This window comes from Nerophis lumbriciformis, linkage group LG17 (assembly GCF_033978685.3).
Source record: "Nerophis lumbriciformis linkage group LG17, RoL_Nlum_v2.1, whole genome shotgun sequence".
Taxonomy (NCBI): Eukaryota; Metazoa; Chordata; class Actinopteri; order Syngnathiformes; family Syngnathidae; genus Nerophis; species Nerophis lumbriciformis.
The window spans coordinates 34,698,562-34,716,547 of NC_084564.2; the positions used below are offsets into that span (position 1 = coordinate 34,698,562).

Consider the following 17,986-nt stretch of genomic DNA (forward strand, 5'->3'; position numbering starts at 1 on the left):
TAATAACAATAATGATGATAATAATAATAAAATACAAGCACGGAATGCTCACTTTGCTTATTTCCCAAGGCAAATAAAAACACCATCAAACAAATTGTGTGTGTTTTTTTTTAGGTAAAAATGTTACTTAATAGACAGAAATAAAAATGTTTTAGTACAAAACCAATGGGTCAGTATTGACGAAGGCTTACCGATTCCCCATACAGTACAGAATCAATGGGTAAGTTTACATTTAGCGTTGCGATGCACCTCCACAAAAACCCAAGGAGTGTCCAAGAAGCGTACAAAAAGGCGAGTCAAAAACAGAAATCCAGGTGTACAGAGCACTTTCACTGGTAAGTGTGCCTGAAAGCAGACAGACATTGCAGCCCAGCCTTTGACGAGTAGGAGTCATGGCTCGCAATAGTAGTGTTTATGTGCAAATGCACAAACACTCTAAGAATTCAGTGGACCAGATGTGAGCAACATCAGAGGTGCAAACTGTGGCCACCAGTGTTGGGTTAGTTACTGAAAACCAGTAACTAGTTACAGTTACTAGTTACTTTATTTCATAAGTAACTCAGTTACTAACTCAGTTACTTACACTAAAAAGTAATACGTTACTGTGAAAAGTAACTATTTAGTTATATATATATATATATATATATATATATATATATATATATATAACTAAATAGTTACTTTTCACTATTTAGTTATGTATATATATATATATATATATATATATATATATAACTAAATAGTTACTTTTCACAGTAAAACGTAAAAAATGTATATATAAAAGAATAAATAAATATATATATATATATATATATATATATATATATATATATATATATATATAATATATAATACATATATAACATAATATAATAATATAATATAATAATAATATAAATAATATATAATAATATAATATATAATAATATAATATATATATATATAATATATAATATATATATCTCCTCTCTGAGCTGCCACCTTACCGTGGTAGAGAAGTTTGCGTGTCCCAATGATCCTAGGAGCTATGTTGTCCGGGGGCTTTCATGCCCCCTGGTAGGGTCTCCCAAGACAAACTGGTCCTAGGTGAGGGATCAGACAAAGAGCAGCTCGAAGACTTCTATGGGAATGAAACAACAAAGACTCAGATTTCCCTCGCCCGGACGCGGGTCACCGGGGCACCCCTCTGGAGCCAGGCCCGGAGTTGGGGCACGATGGCGAGCGCCTGGTGGTCGGGCCTGTCCCCATGGGGCCCGGCCGGGCACAGCCCGAAGAGGCAACGTGGGTCACTCCTCCAATGGGCTCACCACTCATGGGAGGGGCCATAGAGGTCGGGTGCATTGTGAGCTGGGCGGCAGCCGAAGGCAGGGCACTTGGCGGTCCGATCCTCGGCTACATAAGCTAGCTCTTGGGACGTGGAACGTCACCTCGCTGGGGGGGAAGGAGCCTGAGCTAGTGCGCGAGGTAGAGAAGTTCCGGCTAGATATAGTGGGACTCACCTCGACGCACAGCAAGGGCTCTGGAACCAGTTCTCTCGAGAGGGGTTGGACTCTCTTCCACACTGGCGTTGCACGCAGTGAGAGGCGACGAGCTGGGGTAACAATTCTTGTTGCCCCCCGGCTCAAAGCCTGCACGTTGGAGTTCAACCCGGTGGACGAGAGGGTAGCCTCCCTCCGCCTTCGGGTGGGGGGACGGGTCCTGACTGTTGTTTGTGCTTACGCACCAAACAGCAGTTCAGAGTACCCACCCTTTTTGGATGCACTCGAGGGAGTACTGGAAAGTGCTCCCCCGGGTGATTCCCTCGTCCTACTGGGTGACTTCAACGCTCATGTTGGCAACGACAGTGAAACCTGGAGAGGCGTGATTGGGAAGAATGGCCGCCCGGATCTGAACCCGAGTGGTGTTTTGTTATTGGACTTTTGTGCTCGTCACGGATTGTCCATAACAAACACCATGTTCAAACATAAGGGTGTCCATATGTGCACTTGGCACCAGGACACCCTAGGCCGCAGTTCCATGATCGACTTTGTAGTTGTGTCATCGGATTTGCGGCCTCATGTTTTGGACACTCGGGTGAAGAGAGGGGCGGAGCTTTCTACCGATCACCACCTGGTGGTGAGTTGGCTGCGATGGTGGGGGAGGATGCCGGACAGACCTGGCAGGCCCAAACGCATTGTGAGGGTTTGCTGGGAACGTCTGGCAGAGTCTCCTGTCAGAGAGAGTTTCAATTCCCACCTCCGGAAGAACTTTGAACATGTCACGAGGGAGGTGCTGGACATTGAGTCCGAATGGACCATGTTCCGTGCCTCTATTGTCGAGGCGGCTGATTGGAGCTGTGGCCGCAAGGTAGTTGGTGCTTGTCGTGTAAAAAAAAAGAAAGAATATATATATATATATATATATATATATATTTATTAAAAGAATATATATATATATTCTTTCTTTTTTCTTTTTTTTTAAGGCCCCCTTAAATGCCCTTTAGCCTTCATTTCAGCAATGTTATTGCACTGGAGAATAATACAATCTGTTGATCAACCTGACATGCATTTGCATCACTGAACTCTGCTAAGCAATGTGGTCTACATTCAACACACAAAGACAAAGTTTTGTTTCAAAGGGCCAATTTGTTTCAGGCCAGAACAAATTGACAAAACTATTTTAAATAGCTGCAACATAACATACATAAGTAAAAAACAGCATAATAACACCATAGCTGTAAACCAAGGAAGGCACACCCTACATACACAAAGCCTAACCAGGCGTTTTTCTCTCTCAAGGAATTCTGAAATAAAATCATGCCTGAAGCCCAGAACACTCTACACATTTCCCCAGTTTTAGTCTAGAGATAAGGAAAGATTGGCCTGGCCCACTAGCATCCCTCTTTATGTTTGTGAACTCTATAGTCTATACATTTAGAGTGATGTGATAATCACACACTCTAGAAGTCTAGAATGAAAGAGTATATACAAACTGTTTCCATATGAGTTGGGAAATTGTGTTAGATGTAAATATAAACGGAATACAATGATTTGCAAATCATTTTCAACCCATATTCAGTTGAATATGCTACAAAGACAACATATTTGATGTTCAAACTGATGAACATTTTTTTTTTTTTGCAAATAATCATTAACTTTAGAATTTGATGCCAGCAACACGTGACAAAGAAGTTCGGAAAGGTGGCAATAAATACTGATAAAGTTGAGGAATGCTCATCAAACACTTATTTGGAACATCCCACAGGTGTGCAGGCTAATTGGGAACAGGTGGGTGCCATGATTGGGTATAAAAACAGCTTCCCAAAAAATGCTCAGTCCTTCACAGGAAAGGATTGGGAGAGGTACAACCCTTTGTCCACAACTGCGTGAGCAAATAGTCAAACAGTTTAAGAACAACGTTTCTCAAAGTGCAATTGCAAGAAATTTAGGGATTTCAACATCTACGGTCCATAATATCATCAAAAGGTTCAGAGAATCTGGAGAAATCACTCCACGTAAGCGGCATGGCCGGAAACCAACATTGAATGACTGTGACCTTCGATCCCTCAGACGTATCAAAAACCGACATCAATCTCTAAAGGATATCACCACATGGGCTCAGGAACACTTCAGAAAACCACTGTCACTAAATACAGTCCGTCGCTACATCTGTAAGTGCAAGTTAAAGCTCTACTATGCAAAGCGAAAGCCATTTATCAACAACATCCAGAAACGCCGCCGGCTTCTCTGGGCCCGAGATCATCTAAATGGACTCATGCAAAGTGGAAAAGTGTTCTGTGGTCTGACGAGTCCACATTTCAAATTGTTTTTGGAAATATTCGACATCGTGTCATCCGGACCAAAGGGGAAGCGAACCATCCAGACTGTTATCGACGCAAAGTTCAAAAGCCAGCATCTGTGATGGTGTGGAGGTGCATTAGTGCCCAAGGCATGGGTAACTTACACATCTGTCAAGGCACCATTAATGCTGAAAGGTACATACAGGTTTTGGAACAACATATGCTGCCATCTAAGCGCCGTCTTTTTCATGGACGCCCTTGCTTATTTCAGCAAGACAATGTCAAGCCACATTCAGCACGTGTTACAACAGCGTGGCTTCGTAAAAAAAGAGTGCGGGTACTTTCCTGGCCCGCCTGCAATCCAGACCTGTCTCCCATCGAAAATGTGTGGCGCATTATGAAGCGTAAAATACGACGAGACCCCGGACTGTTGAACGACTGAAGCTCTACATAAAACAAGAATGGGAAAGAATTACACTTTCAAAGCTTCAACACTTAGTTTCCTCAGTTCCCAATCGTTTATTGAGTGTTGTTAAAAGAAAAGGTGATGTAACACAGTGGTGAACATGCCCTTTCTCAACTACTTTGGCACGTGTTGCAGCCATGAAATTCTAAGTTAATTATTATTTGCAAAAAAAAATAAAGTTTATGAGTTTGAACATCAAATATCTTGTCTTTGTAGTGCATTGAATTGAATATGGGTTTAAAAGGATTTGCAAATCATTGTATTTCGTTTATATTTACAAACCCGTTTCCATATGAGTTGGGAAATTGTGTTAGATGTAAATATAAATGGAATACAATGATTTGCAAATCCTTTGCAAGTGATTAGGACACCTGATTCTGATCATTTGGATGGGTGGCCAAATACTTTTGGCAATATAGTGTAGATCCAGACAAAAAAATGTTTTCTCACATCAGAAACAATTGCTTTTTTTATACATATAAACAATATAATAACATTAAAGCTCACAACAAACTGTCAATAATTCATTTCAACATCAGAAGTTTGTATGCAAATTACACCAACATGAAACATTTTTTTGGAACAATTCAATAACCCCTTCAAAGTGATCGCTGTCTCAGAGACACAGATGGATGGGGGGGAAAATGAATAGATTTTGAACTGGAGGGATATGAACTAAATTACATCAAAATAACCAACAAGAACAGAGGAGGAGTAGCTGTGTACGTCATGAAGGACTTGAACTACAAAGTGGTGAATACCATGTCATTTGCTACTGACAACATTTTGGAATGTATAACCATTGAAATATGTCATGAAAAAAGCAAAAACTTACTGATCAGTTGTGTATATAGATCACCTAAGTCAAACATTGACACATTTGAAAACTGGATCAAGGCAACCTTCACTGAAATCAGACAAAAAGTAATTTTCTAAAGTGTTGACTTTAACATCGACCTCCTGAACCCTAGTAGACATAAAATTATTGACGACTTCATGGACACAATGTACAGTATGGGTTTATATCCTAAAATAACAAGACCTAGTAGTAGTACAACTCATTAAGAAGCAAAAGAAGACCATGAAACATCAACTATGGATGACAGAGGGATTGATACATGCTTGCAATAAGAAAAGTACATTGTATAAAATGTTTATAACACAAAGATCAACTGAAGCAGAAAATAAGTACAAAACGTATAAAAAGAAGCTAACCAACATCTTGAAAACATGTAGAAAAGAATACTATCGTCATTTATTAGACAGGAACAAAAACAATATGAGTGCAACATGGGGCATCCTAAACAGTATTATCAAAAATGGTGCAAAACGGGATTACTCCCAATACTTCTTTAACGGAAATGTAAAAAGAGACAATACAAGAAAGTACTTGAAAGCGTCAATAAGTACTTTGTAAATATTGGTCCAAATCTAGGGGAAAAGATTCCAGATCCCGGGTCAGTTGAGGGCATGAATGACACCATAGACAGAAATCCCAACTCAATGTTCCTCGTTAATGTGACAAAAGAGGAAATAATCACAATTGTAACGATGTAAATCCAAGACCTCAATTGACTGTGAACAAAGATATGAAAGTCATTGAAGAAGTTTCAGAGCCTTTTACATATATTCGCAATCTATCATTTCAAACAAAATGAAAATGACCAAAGTTGTTCCAATTTATAACACTGGAGACAAACACCAATTTACAAATTACAGACCTGTTTCTTTACTGCCAAAATTTTCTAAAATCATCGAAAAATTATTCAACAACAGATTGGACATAAATGTGGAACACTTGCAGAGAACCAATACGGCTACAGAGCTAACATTTCAACCTCAATGGCATTCATTAAAATAACAGAGGAAATAACCAATGCAAAAGATGGCCAACAGTGTGCAGCAGCAGTGTTTATGGATCTAACAAAAGCATTTGACATAATTAATTATAATATCTTAATTAATAAATTAGAACAATATGAAATCAGAGGACTGCTCTTGAACTGGGTATAAGAAGTTACTTAACTCATCTTTATTTACACCAATTACATATAGTACCGATAAATGTACTGATGTACCTGCAACAATAGTAGCATCGATATTGGTATCAGTATCGATTAAATCCGAACGATATACTGTAAATCCCTAATGGCTTAGTCTAATGCTTATGTGTCAAAGTCAAGGCCCACGGGCCAGATCAATTATCTTTGGCCCCCGGGATGATATTTGATTAGTATTAGAACTGTCCCGCAGGCCGCAGCCGCCTGCTACTGTTTTGCACGCACCAATACTCCATCAGTGTTGGCACTGGGAATTTTCAAAATGGGGTCCCAGGGACCCCATCAAATCATAAAAATGGGGACCTACAGTAAATTTTTGGGGTCCCACTTTTTGTAACCGTTTTGAAAACAAATGATTAATCTATGCATTATCCTGTTACATCTCACATTCCATATTGTGTTTTGGAAAAACGTTAATTCATAAAAATAAAAAAAATAAAAAAAGAAAACACATTTTTATGCAAATGTAAATGTCTTCAGTTAAAAACATTCATTCACTTTCTTCTTTCCTTCATGAATCTAAACTTTACCGCTGCCGGTATTTTTTTCTATATTTTTATTGTAATATTTCCAGAATGTGTTTGTTCTATTTTTGGCCAAAGTAAGACAAAGAAAACCATCTGAAGTTGTCTTTATTTTTTTGTTTATATGCAATGATTTTAATACTCCGGGCCGCGTGTGCACAGATTTTCCTAAATGTGGCCCCTGTGCTAAAATAAGTTTGACACGCCTGCTCTAAAGAGTGTGTCTGTTGGCCCAAGTGAGCGAGAGAGAAAGTGGCTGCTGTTGATAGGACAGATGACAGAGAGTTGGTTTTGGCGTGGTTTGTATGGCAGAAGATGACCAGTTTTGCTAAATAGTTTTTTGCAAATGTTTTTTTTTTTTTTTTGCTGTGGTTACAGCCAACAATGAACAGCTTTGCTCAACAAAATGATCGTTAGACCTTCTGCCCTCCTTAAAATCTCTCGACAGACATTGAACAGTGTTGGCAAACATTGTTTTATCTGTTGTGGCCGCTTGTTGTCACCTTTCCGCCCCACAGTTAAAAATAAGTTAGAAACAACATGTATCCCCTTCTAACTTCATGTGTGATTCATGAAATGAGTCCAAATTCACAGGTTTTGTTGTAGATATGTACAGAAAAAAACACATGATGTTAGTACATCAGTTGAGGAAAATTAGTAAATTACATTAATATCATGCTGTAATTTGATTTTGATATTACTATTGATTACATCTTCTGATAGATTAAAATGTTATACCAATGAGAGCATTTTAAAACTATTCCAGACTCACACCTATTTGACTGATGAACATTATCACATCATTTATGCAGAAATTATAAATCCCGACAAATGAAGATAGAATACTATGAACAGCAACATGTAAGTGTAAAAAACTACATTATGACAACATTATGATTTGTATGTTTTCAGATTATGCTTGTTATATTTTTTAACAAAGAAAACAATCTGAAGTTGTCTTTATTTTTAAGTTATCATGACATGATTTTACCCACTTGGTAATAGATTTTACTCCATGTGGCCCCTGAGCTAAAATGAGTTTGACACCCCTGTCCTGAATCGTCATACTTGCCAACCCTCCCGATTTTTCCGGGAGACTCCGGAATTTCAGTGCCCCTCCCGAAAATCTCCCGGGGCAACCATTCTCCCGAATGTCTCCCGATTTCCACCCGGACAACAATATTAAGGGCGTGCCGAGATGGCACTGCCTTTAGCGTCCTCTACAATCTGTCGTCGCGTCCGCTTTTTCACCATACAAACAGCGTGCCGGCACAGTCACATGTTGTATGCGGCTTCGGCCGACAGACGTAAGTGACTGCAAGACATACTTGATCAACAACCATACAGGTCACACTGAGGGTGGCCGTATAAACAACTTTAACACTGTTACAAATATGCGCCACACTGAGAACCCACACCAAACAAGAATGACAAACACATTTCGGAAGAACAGCCGCACCGTAACACAACATAAACACCACAGAGAATCCCTTGCAGCCCTAACTCTTCCGGGCTACAATATACACCCCCGCTACCACCACACCCCGCCAACCCCAACACCTCAACCCCCCCCAATCTGCCGAAGTAGGAGGTCTCAAGGTTGGCAAGTATGTAAATCGTACTATATTCTTGTCACCCAATTCCATCTTTTGCATTATTTGCAAAAAGTCAACTTTACCACACCATTCAAAATCCTTGTGTCATTTGATGAGAATGGTGATGCCTTACCTATGTATGATGTCATGAACTGGCAATGGGTTCCTGGTGACCAAATCAAGGTGCATGGCGTGGGTGGGGTGAAGAAATCAGCCTTCAAAAGGTGAAGAACACACAATTAATGAAGACCAAATCTTCTGGAACGTTGACACCAGAAAGGTGCCCCCACACTTAAACTGTTCTGCCCTTTGCACCAATGACTATGAATGATCATAAAAGGGATTCAACAGTAAAAAAAAAACATTTTTAATTCTCTCTCTGAAGCCTCCTGGGTCTCTGTGCAGTGAGAACTGTCCTCCAGGTTCTTGCATGGCCAGAAAGAAGGGACAACCTAAGTGTTGTTTTGACTGCATCCCTTGCTCTGAAGGGAAGATCAGCAATATTACTGGTTGGTTGTGTTTCTGTCAAATAAACTGGCATACATCTGTTGTTCTGGGGATATTCATCTATCATCGCAGCACACCCATTGTGCGGGCCAACAATTCAGAACTCGGCTTACTGCTCTCGATGTCACTTAAACTGTGTTTCCTCTGTTCGCTCTTGTTCATCGGCCATCCCAGGCTGTGGACTTGTCAGCTGAGACATGCAGCCTTTGGAATCAGCTTTGTGCTTTGTGTATCGTACATTCTGGTTAAAACCATGGTGGTTCTGGCTGTGTTCAGGTCCTCCAAACCAGGAGGTGGAGCCGGTCTGAAGTGGTTTGGTGCCATGCATGTTATGGTTTAACAGAGGAAGATGACGGCAAAGACACCAGGGTGCAGTAATGTTCAATAATTTATTATATTTATAGACAATATATATAATAATAATAATAAACAATACTAACTAATAAACTAAACTAAGGAAATGGAGAGTGTCAAAACCCAAGAGTGTGTGTGTGTGAGGCTGTGTGTAGTTAGCTGAAGTGTTTGTTACCAAGTGTTGAGAGCGAAGGAACGAGGCAGTCCGTGGGACAGGCAGGTGGTCCAGGGCAGGAGAGGAGTGACAAGGTCCATGTCCGGGCGAGGGTCAAGGATCGAGGAAGGCGGAGGGAAAACGCAGAGGGAAAACAGAGAGCATAAAGCTTGTGTCGGCTTACGGTACACCATTGAGAAACTAAGTTCCCGCCAGGATCCTTGGGTCCACTGGTCCTTTATTCAGCTCCCTCTCATCAGGTCCAGGTGCGCAGATTGTCTACGGCTGCGGCGACGCGTGGGCGCGGTTTGTGAGTCAAACGTGGGGGCGTGTCCTGTGGAGCTCACAGCGGAGCCTCTAGGTGCTCCCGTAACAATGCAGCAGAGAGGAACAAGTATGGCTCTCACTTGCATTCAGGGAGTTATCTGCATTGCTTGGATTGTCTTTGCATCACCGACTCCTCATAAAAACATGCAACACCACAATGACAAAATTGTTTATGAGTGTGTAGTTGGCTCTAATTTAGACTTTGCGGTGTTGCTGGGCTATATTGCTTTACTAGCTACCCTCAGCTTCTTGTTAGCATTCATGGTAAGACATCTCCTAGACAACTTCAACGAGGCTAAACTTATTACCTTCAGTATGTTGATCTTCTGTGCCATGTGGGTTGCATTTGTTCCTACGTACATCAACTCTCCTGGAAAATACGCAGACGCCGTGGAGGTCTTTGCCATCCTGGCGTCCAGTTTTGGCATTTTGGTGGCGCTGTTTGGACCTATATGCTACATTATCCTGCTGAGACCAGAGAGAAACACAAGAAAAGCTATTATGGGCCGAAGCATTGCCAAGTCATGAAAGAGCTAAGCTAGAATAAACTAACTACCCAACACATCTTGTATAGTAACCATTTCCTCATGTGATTGCACTTAGGGTTAATTAAACAGTAAGTAATACAATAAATAGACACACAACGTGATAGAGATGCTTGTATATGTGATATTTCCGTACCTAATTTATATGATTAATTCTGTCGTCAGTCTCAGTAGTAATTAGAACCAATTTTCTAGGTGTAAAGATTGATGATAAAATGAACTGGAAATCTCATGTAAAAAATATACAACATAAAGTAGCAAGAAACACGTCAATAATGAATGAAGCAAAACATGTTCTAGACCAAAAATCACTTCATATTCTCTACTGCTCGCTAGTGTTCCATATCTGAGTTATTGTGCAGAAATATGGGGAAATACATACAAAAGTACACTTCATTCATTAACGCTGTTACAAAAAAGATCAGTTAGAATAATACAACATGTTGGATATAGAGAACATACAAATCTTATTTATTGAATCAAAAATACTGAAATTCCACAAAATAGTGAATTTGCAAACAGCTAAAATTATGTACAAAGCAAACTATAATCTGCTACCCAAGAATGTACAACAATTCTTCCCAACAAAAGAGGAGAAATATAATCTTAGTGAAAAATGCAATTTAAAACATTTGTACGCACGTACAACACTTAACACCTTCAGTATTTCAGTATGTGGAATTAAATTATGGAATGGATTAAGCAAAGAAATGAAACAATGTACTAATATGATCCACTTCAAGAAACTCTTCAAACTTAAAGTGTTTACAAAGTACAAAGAAGAAGAACCATGATGAACATTCTGAATTTATTTCATCCATCCATTCCTTTTCTAGATAATCTTACTTATCTCACCATATGAAATATAACTTATTTCACAAACTATTATTCATGTATTTATTTTTATTGTTATTACTTATGGAGTATATTGTGAATAAATTGAGAACAGGAAGTGAACAAACATTTTAGCAACTGCTATGTAAAGGAAAAGGGGTAGGATTAAATAAGCTCTGCTTCTTCCTACTCCTTTTCGAACATGTTGAATAGAGAAACTTCAAATTGTGATGTATCATGTTGTATCATGCATGTTCCACATAAAATCCAACTCAAACTCAGCACAAAAAAACTGAATATTTTCTTAAAACGACGAGGGGGAATTAACTGTACAAAACAAAATGATTTCAGAAATCATCTTAATATTCTCTGGCTTTGAAGCCACAAACACCACTGATAAATAAGATCCCTTGCCAAGTGAGTGTATATATTTACAGATTTTTTAAATACAGACATTCATAACTCACAAACAAAGATGTAATTTTACTCAAATTGTCACAAACAGGGTTGTAGCCCCAAATTCTGGGGCCCCCATCCCACCCTAAACCCAATGTTGCCGCACTATACACATGCATTTGGTATGTTTACATGCACACAAAAAAACAATTATTGTACAGATTTGGTTAAAACTGCTTTTTAAAGCACATTACAAACCTTAATTAGGTTTCAGACTTTTTAATGATGGGATTTATTAATCTAGAATATATCTACATAACCCTCCTCAACACTTTAGTAATTTGTTTTGTTAAAAAATATATATATATTTTTTACAAATGTGCATCAATAAATCCAATATAAAGTAGCCATAATATGATTATAAATAAATAATCCGTCATTATTCACTTACTGTAAATATGGTTATAAATAGCCCAAAGTCAGCCGGGATATGCTCCAGTTTACCCCAATTAGCATAAGCAGAATAGAAATCTGCCAAGCGTACCTTTACTTCAGAGTGAAATGATAGATTAGCTAGCCCAGGGGTGCCAAACTCATTTTAGATCAGGGGCCACATGGAGAAAAATCTACTCCCAAGTGGGCCAGACTGGTAAAATCACGGCACGATAACTTAAAAATAAAGACAACTTCAGATTGTTTTCTTAGTTTAAAAATAGAACAAGCACATTATCGGGGTTTTTTTTACACTTACATGTTGTGGTTAATAGTATTTTATCTTTAATTGTCGTATTTATATTTTCTGAATAAATTATGTGCTAATGTTCATCAGTCAATTTATTGGTGTTAATTTTCAATCCATCAAGATAAAAAAATATCAAAATCAAATTACAGTATTTTATTTATGTAGTTTGATCATTTTCCTCGTCCGATGTACTAACATCATGTGTTTTTTTTGTAAATATGTAACATCATCTACAAGATACAAATAATTGCTATTGTGACATCTAGTGGACACATTTAGAACAGCAGTTTCTTTCATTCAAACATTTCAGGGTAATTTTTATACTTAAACTCATCCCGCGGGCCGGATAAAACCTGTTCGCGGGCCTGAACCGGCCCTCGGGCCGTATGTTTGACACCCCTGAGCTAGCCTGATATGAAGGATTATCATCAGTGAATGATATTTATCATAATCCATCCATCCATTTTCTGCCGCTTAAATCATTATTATTATGATTAAATCATTATTAGTGCATTTATTGAGGGTTAAAGTCTCCCCCTGTCTTTAAACTAGTGCTAAATCTATTTCTCATCTTAATTGAGGGTCTTTGAACGCAGCACAGTCGAGGGAAATGAGAGGCAAAAGGGAAACTTGTACATAACTTTCTCCTATACAGTCACAGGTGGATTTGTTGTAGTTTTACCTTTCTTTTATCATCGCATCCTGCTTCCAAAATGCTGCTGCTGTGTGCGAATGCTTGAAGGTGAGCTTGGAAGACGTTTTGACGTCTGTTTCGAGTGAAGTCTGTTTGTAATGAGGTTTGCTCTATCCAGCTGGAACGAACCATTTTGCATTATTGATAGGGGGTATAGGTAGTCTTTGACATTCTTAATTAGATTAACCTTGACCTTATTATTGAACTTTCACGGCTATATTTTCTATATTCACTCTATTGAAATTGTTTTTTCTAGAATTTACACGTTTAATTGACAGGGGGGGGAAAGTATTTAACCTTTCCAAAGCATGTGCTTGAGGCCTGGTAGGACAGTTACGACTGCGACCCCGGAAGGCAGGGGTCCCCAACCACTGGTCCGGGGACCGGTACCGGTCCGTGACGCATTTGCTACCGGGTCGCACAGCAACATTGTGAATGTTTTGGAGCATTCACACAATTAATATGGTTTTCTACACCAAAATTCATCAATTTTTTATTCAACTTCTTCTTCTCCAGATTTTGGCGCGGTCTACCTTCCACTTTTTTCATCCGACTCAAACCATTCCATTCACGGGCTTTGACAAATTCCCCAAATTCCCAGATTTCCCAGAATTCCAGGTTTTCTGGGACATTTTTCCCATTCAAAATGAATTGGCCATTTTTCAAACTTCCACCATTTCCACATTTTTCAACCGATTCAAACCACTCCACCGTCAACATATTCCACTTATCCTGGACATTGAAACTATAATTTTTTCAAGTAAAAAAAAAATTCCAAGAATTCCCAGAATTCCAGTTTTTTCAAACCCTTTTTTGACCCTTTTTTCTGGCAACTACTCCTTCTTCCACATTTTTCAACCCATTTCACCGTCAAAACATTCCTCTTAATCAGGACAAAAAACTTAGTTGTTTTTTGAACTGGAAAAATTCTCGGTTTTCCTGAAATTCCAGGAATATCTTAATACCATTTCTCAATTAAAAATGTTCAACATTTCTCGACCGATTTGAAAAATTCCAACACCAACCATTTCAACTCATCCAGAACATTCAAATTAGCATTTGTATTGCATTTTCCAAAAAACTCCCTCTTTTACCGAAATCCCCAAATTTCCATGAAATTCCCATTGAAAAGAATGGGACATTTTTTAAAGTTCCACAACTCCCACTCAAACTGTTCCAACTTCAAAATATTCAGCCTGTTCAAGAATTGTGTGCTCTCTTTCAAAAACTATATAAAAAAAAAAAATCCCGGATTTCCAAGAATTCTCAATTCTTAGGGACATTTTCCCCATTCCAAATGAATTATCCATTTTTCACACTTCCACAATTCCAACATTTTTCAACCTATTCAAACCATTCCACCTTCAACATATTCCACTCATACTGGACATTCAAACTAAGTCTTTCCCAAGTTCCAAACCAAATTCCGGTTTTCCTGAAAATTCAAATGCTTCAAAACATTCCAACATTCAAACTATTCTTACATTCATATTTCATTCTGTCAGCATTGGAGCATTCACATGCAATCCCCTCAGGAATTGCCTCATCTAGTTAATTTGAAAACTACCACATTTTCTCCGACTTAACTTTCAGATTGTAGCCAAAGGCTAATTTTTTTGCTGTTTTTATCTGCCACACGTAGAAAGCCATCCATCCATCCATCCATCCATTTCTACCGCTTGTCCCTTTTGGGGTCGCGGGGGGTGCTGGAGCCTATCTCAGCTGCATTCTGGCGGAACATCCTGGACAAGTCGCCACCTCATCACAGGGCCAACACAGATAGACAGACAACATTCACACTCACATTCACACACTAGGGCCAATTTAGTGTTGCCAATCAACCTATTCCCAGGTGCATGTCTTTGGAGGTGGGAGGAAGCCGGAGTACCCGGAGGGAACCCACGCAGTTACGGGGAGAACATGCAAACTCCACATAGAAAGATCCCGAGCCTGGGATTGAACTCAAGACTACTTAGGACCTTCATATTGTGAGGCACATGCACTAACCTCTGTTTCACCGTGCTGCCCGTTGAAAGCCAGTCCGTGAAAATAATGCATACATTAAACCAGTCCCTGGAGGAAAAAAGGTTGGGGAACCCTGCTGTAAGGGACAAGCGGTAGAAAATGGATGGTTCCTATTGTGTAGAATCACATCCTATTTTTCGTCCATGAATAGCATTGGTTTTATTGGTTTGTAAAAGCGCAAACAAACACAATTGTTTGTTCTGAAAGTGTAGAGATCAGCCATGACTCAACTCCAAATAGCTTAGCAAGATACAGGTATCTTAGCTAGCTAATAACAAAAATGTACTTGTCCAAAGTAAACACTAGTGTATACAGTATCTGGCCACTCAAATTACCCCCCAATAAAATTAAAACAGTTCATGATGTACAAAAGCAAAATAGTTATATTTTGCTGAAATTGGCCAACAATTTACGAATACATTACAAGAAAGAGAATTGAATTACTACCTTTGATGAGAAAGACATACCAAAAGTGAAATAAGAGACAACAACAACAAAAAGCTTCAAATGGAGGAATATTGGATTCATAAAGGTATTTTTTATATACACCACACTGATACAAGTGGTCATCATTGGCAACAGTAGTGTCACGGCCCGGGCGCATTCCAACGCACATTCATCTGTGCCCTCTGCTGAGCGCACCTCCAAGAGCTCCAAGCTGCGCCGGTGCACAGCTGCAATCAATAAGCACTCCTCACACCTGTCGCTGATGAGCTTCCTGGGCTTTTTAAGCCAGTGCAGACCTGTGTTCCGGGCCAGAACGTAGTTTCCTGTTTTGTACAGTAAGCCAACTCGTATCAAGCACTATGCTCTCCCTATCTGTGTTTTCTCCACCTCCGTGTTTACCATGAATTGATTTACTTGGACCCCGACTTAAACAAGTTGAAAAACTTATTCGGGTGTTACCATTTAAAGTTAAAGTTAAAGTACCAATGATTGTCACACACACACTAGGTGTGGCAAAATTTGACCCATCACCCTTGATCACCCGCTGGGAGGTGAGGGGAGCAGTGGGCAGCAGCGGTGGCCGCGCCTGGGAATCATTTTTGGTGATTTAACCCCCAATTCCAACCCTTGATGCTGAGTGCCAAGCATGGAGGTAATGGGTCCCATTTTTATAGTCTTTGGTATGACTCGGCCGGGGTTTGAACTCACAAACTACCGATCTCAGGGCGGACACTCTAACCACTAGGCCACTGAGTAGTAGTCTATTTAGTGGTCAATTGTACGGAATATGTACTATACTGTGCAATCTACTAATAAAAGTTTTATTCATTCATTCATTCATTCATTGTGTGTTGTCCTGTGTCGTGTCGTTCCAGCAGCATTTCCTCCGCTCCCGCGTTACAAGCTGTGTGTCTCGTCTCCCCGTATTCCCTCTGGTTCCCTGGCTGCCTCTTGGATCTCGACCTCCCGCCTGGACACGGACCCTGACGCCTCGCTATACGGACCTACGAGCCTGCCTTTATGTTAGAGAGTAAACAGCTTTTAACTTGAAATTAACAAGGAGATTAAAAATTAAGAGTCTACAGAGAGGATAATATAACAACAACTGCTCGTGTGTCAGCATTGTCACAGTCAGTACTCGATATGTAAGAGGAGGTTGATCCATGAATTTGTTAGCGTTGATAGCAAAGGGTAGTATCAGTATATGATCAAAAGTAGAGTAATTACGTCAATATTTTTTATTGTCTAAAAAAGTTTTTGTCTTTTTTTTTTCTGTTCATATTTACAAACGCAGGGAATAATTCCCTGGACACATGAGGACTTTGAGGGCAAAATTACTTAGTAGTTTTTGTTTTAGTTAAGTTACTGTTTCCTATTAACTTCGTTTTGCTCCAGATTAAAAAGCGCATTGCCGATGAGTGGGTCTATTCAGGTCTTTTTTAATACAAAAGGCACACCGGATTATAAGGCGCATTAAAGGGTCATATTATGATTTTTAAATTTTTTGTTTAAAACACTTCCTTGTGGTCTACATTACATGTAATGATGGTTCTTTTGTCAAAATGTTGTATAGATGATGTTTTACAGATCATCTTCTAGTCGCTTTCTGACAGTTGCTCCAGGATGCGCCATTTTGTGGGCGGTCTTATTTACGTGGCTCACCTTCGACAGTGTCTTCTCCCTTTGTTGTAGCGGTGTAGCGTGCAAGGACGGGAATGGAAGAAGTGTCAAAAGATGGAGCGAACTGTTTTAATGACATTCAGCCTCAATAATGGAGCAGCATCTCCTCATCCGTGGCTCACTCGTGCAACAACGCAGGAAATGTGTCCCGTGAAAAACCGTCAGACCGGAACTCTCTAATAACTAAAGTTCCGTGGGTGAATTATGTAAACCCACTACGCCGGTAGTTTTTAGCGCTTCCATAGTGAGATATATAAGATATAAGTTAGAACTTTACGCTACTTTATATTAGAAATGGCAACAGCAGAGAATGAATGTCCCAAAACAAGAAGATAGAGAAAAAGAAGAAGCTTATCGACTACGGCAATCGGCATGGACTACAGTGGCGAACGTGCGCAAATTTACAGGACTTATGCAGATCTCAAATACACATCAGCAGGTACCAGAAGGTAAGAAAAGTTGGTATTGCATAGTATTGCGAAACAAAACGCCAGATAATATGTCTGCCATAGTAAAACTTGTATCTCTGACTACGGTAGCCGTAATGGGCCGACAATCCATCAAGCGGTGCGGCTTTAAAGTCATATTAAAACATTTTGACAGATTTTTGAGTGCTGTGTGTAATGTTATTTATTTTCAATGGAACATTTAAAGTTTTGGTGTTGTTTACTGGCGTCATATTGCAGTCGACACATATCTCTTATGTATGACTACTGGTCACACTTATCATTACACCATGTACCAAATAAAACAGCTTCGAGGTCGGTAAGCACAACCAGAATCATTCCATTCATTAGGCACACTGTCGAGTTTTGAGAAAATGAAAGGATTTTAAATAAAACATTTACAGTTAATACA

General features: G+C 39.4%; 1 protein-coding gene and 1 pseudogene across 3 annotated transcripts in view; one reads left to right on the top strand and one right to left on the bottom strand.

Moving 5' to 3' along the window:
- LOC133614829 (extracellular calcium-sensing receptor-like) overlaps positions 1 to 13,086 on the bottom strand; it is a 145,118-nt gene extending 132,032 nt beyond the window's left edge. For 2 of the 3 annotated variants that reach the window (XM_061973124.1, XM_061973123.1), the window contains exons 1-3: positions 12,965 to 13,070; positions 10,074 to 10,230; positions 8,557 to 8,638 (exon numbers count right to left, since the gene is read on the bottom strand). The gene's annotated coding sequence lies outside the window, so the exon portion shown is untranslated. Of the gene's footprint in view, positions 1 to 8,556; positions 8,639 to 10,073; positions 10,234 to 12,964 lie in introns of all 3 variants that reach the window. The other variant, XM_061973122.1, reaches the window with a different exon arrangement.
- LOC133614301 (extracellular calcium-sensing receptor-like) lies at positions 244 to 10,293 on the top strand (annotated as a pseudogene).
- Positions 13,087 to 17,986: the final 4,900 nt, after the last annotated feature.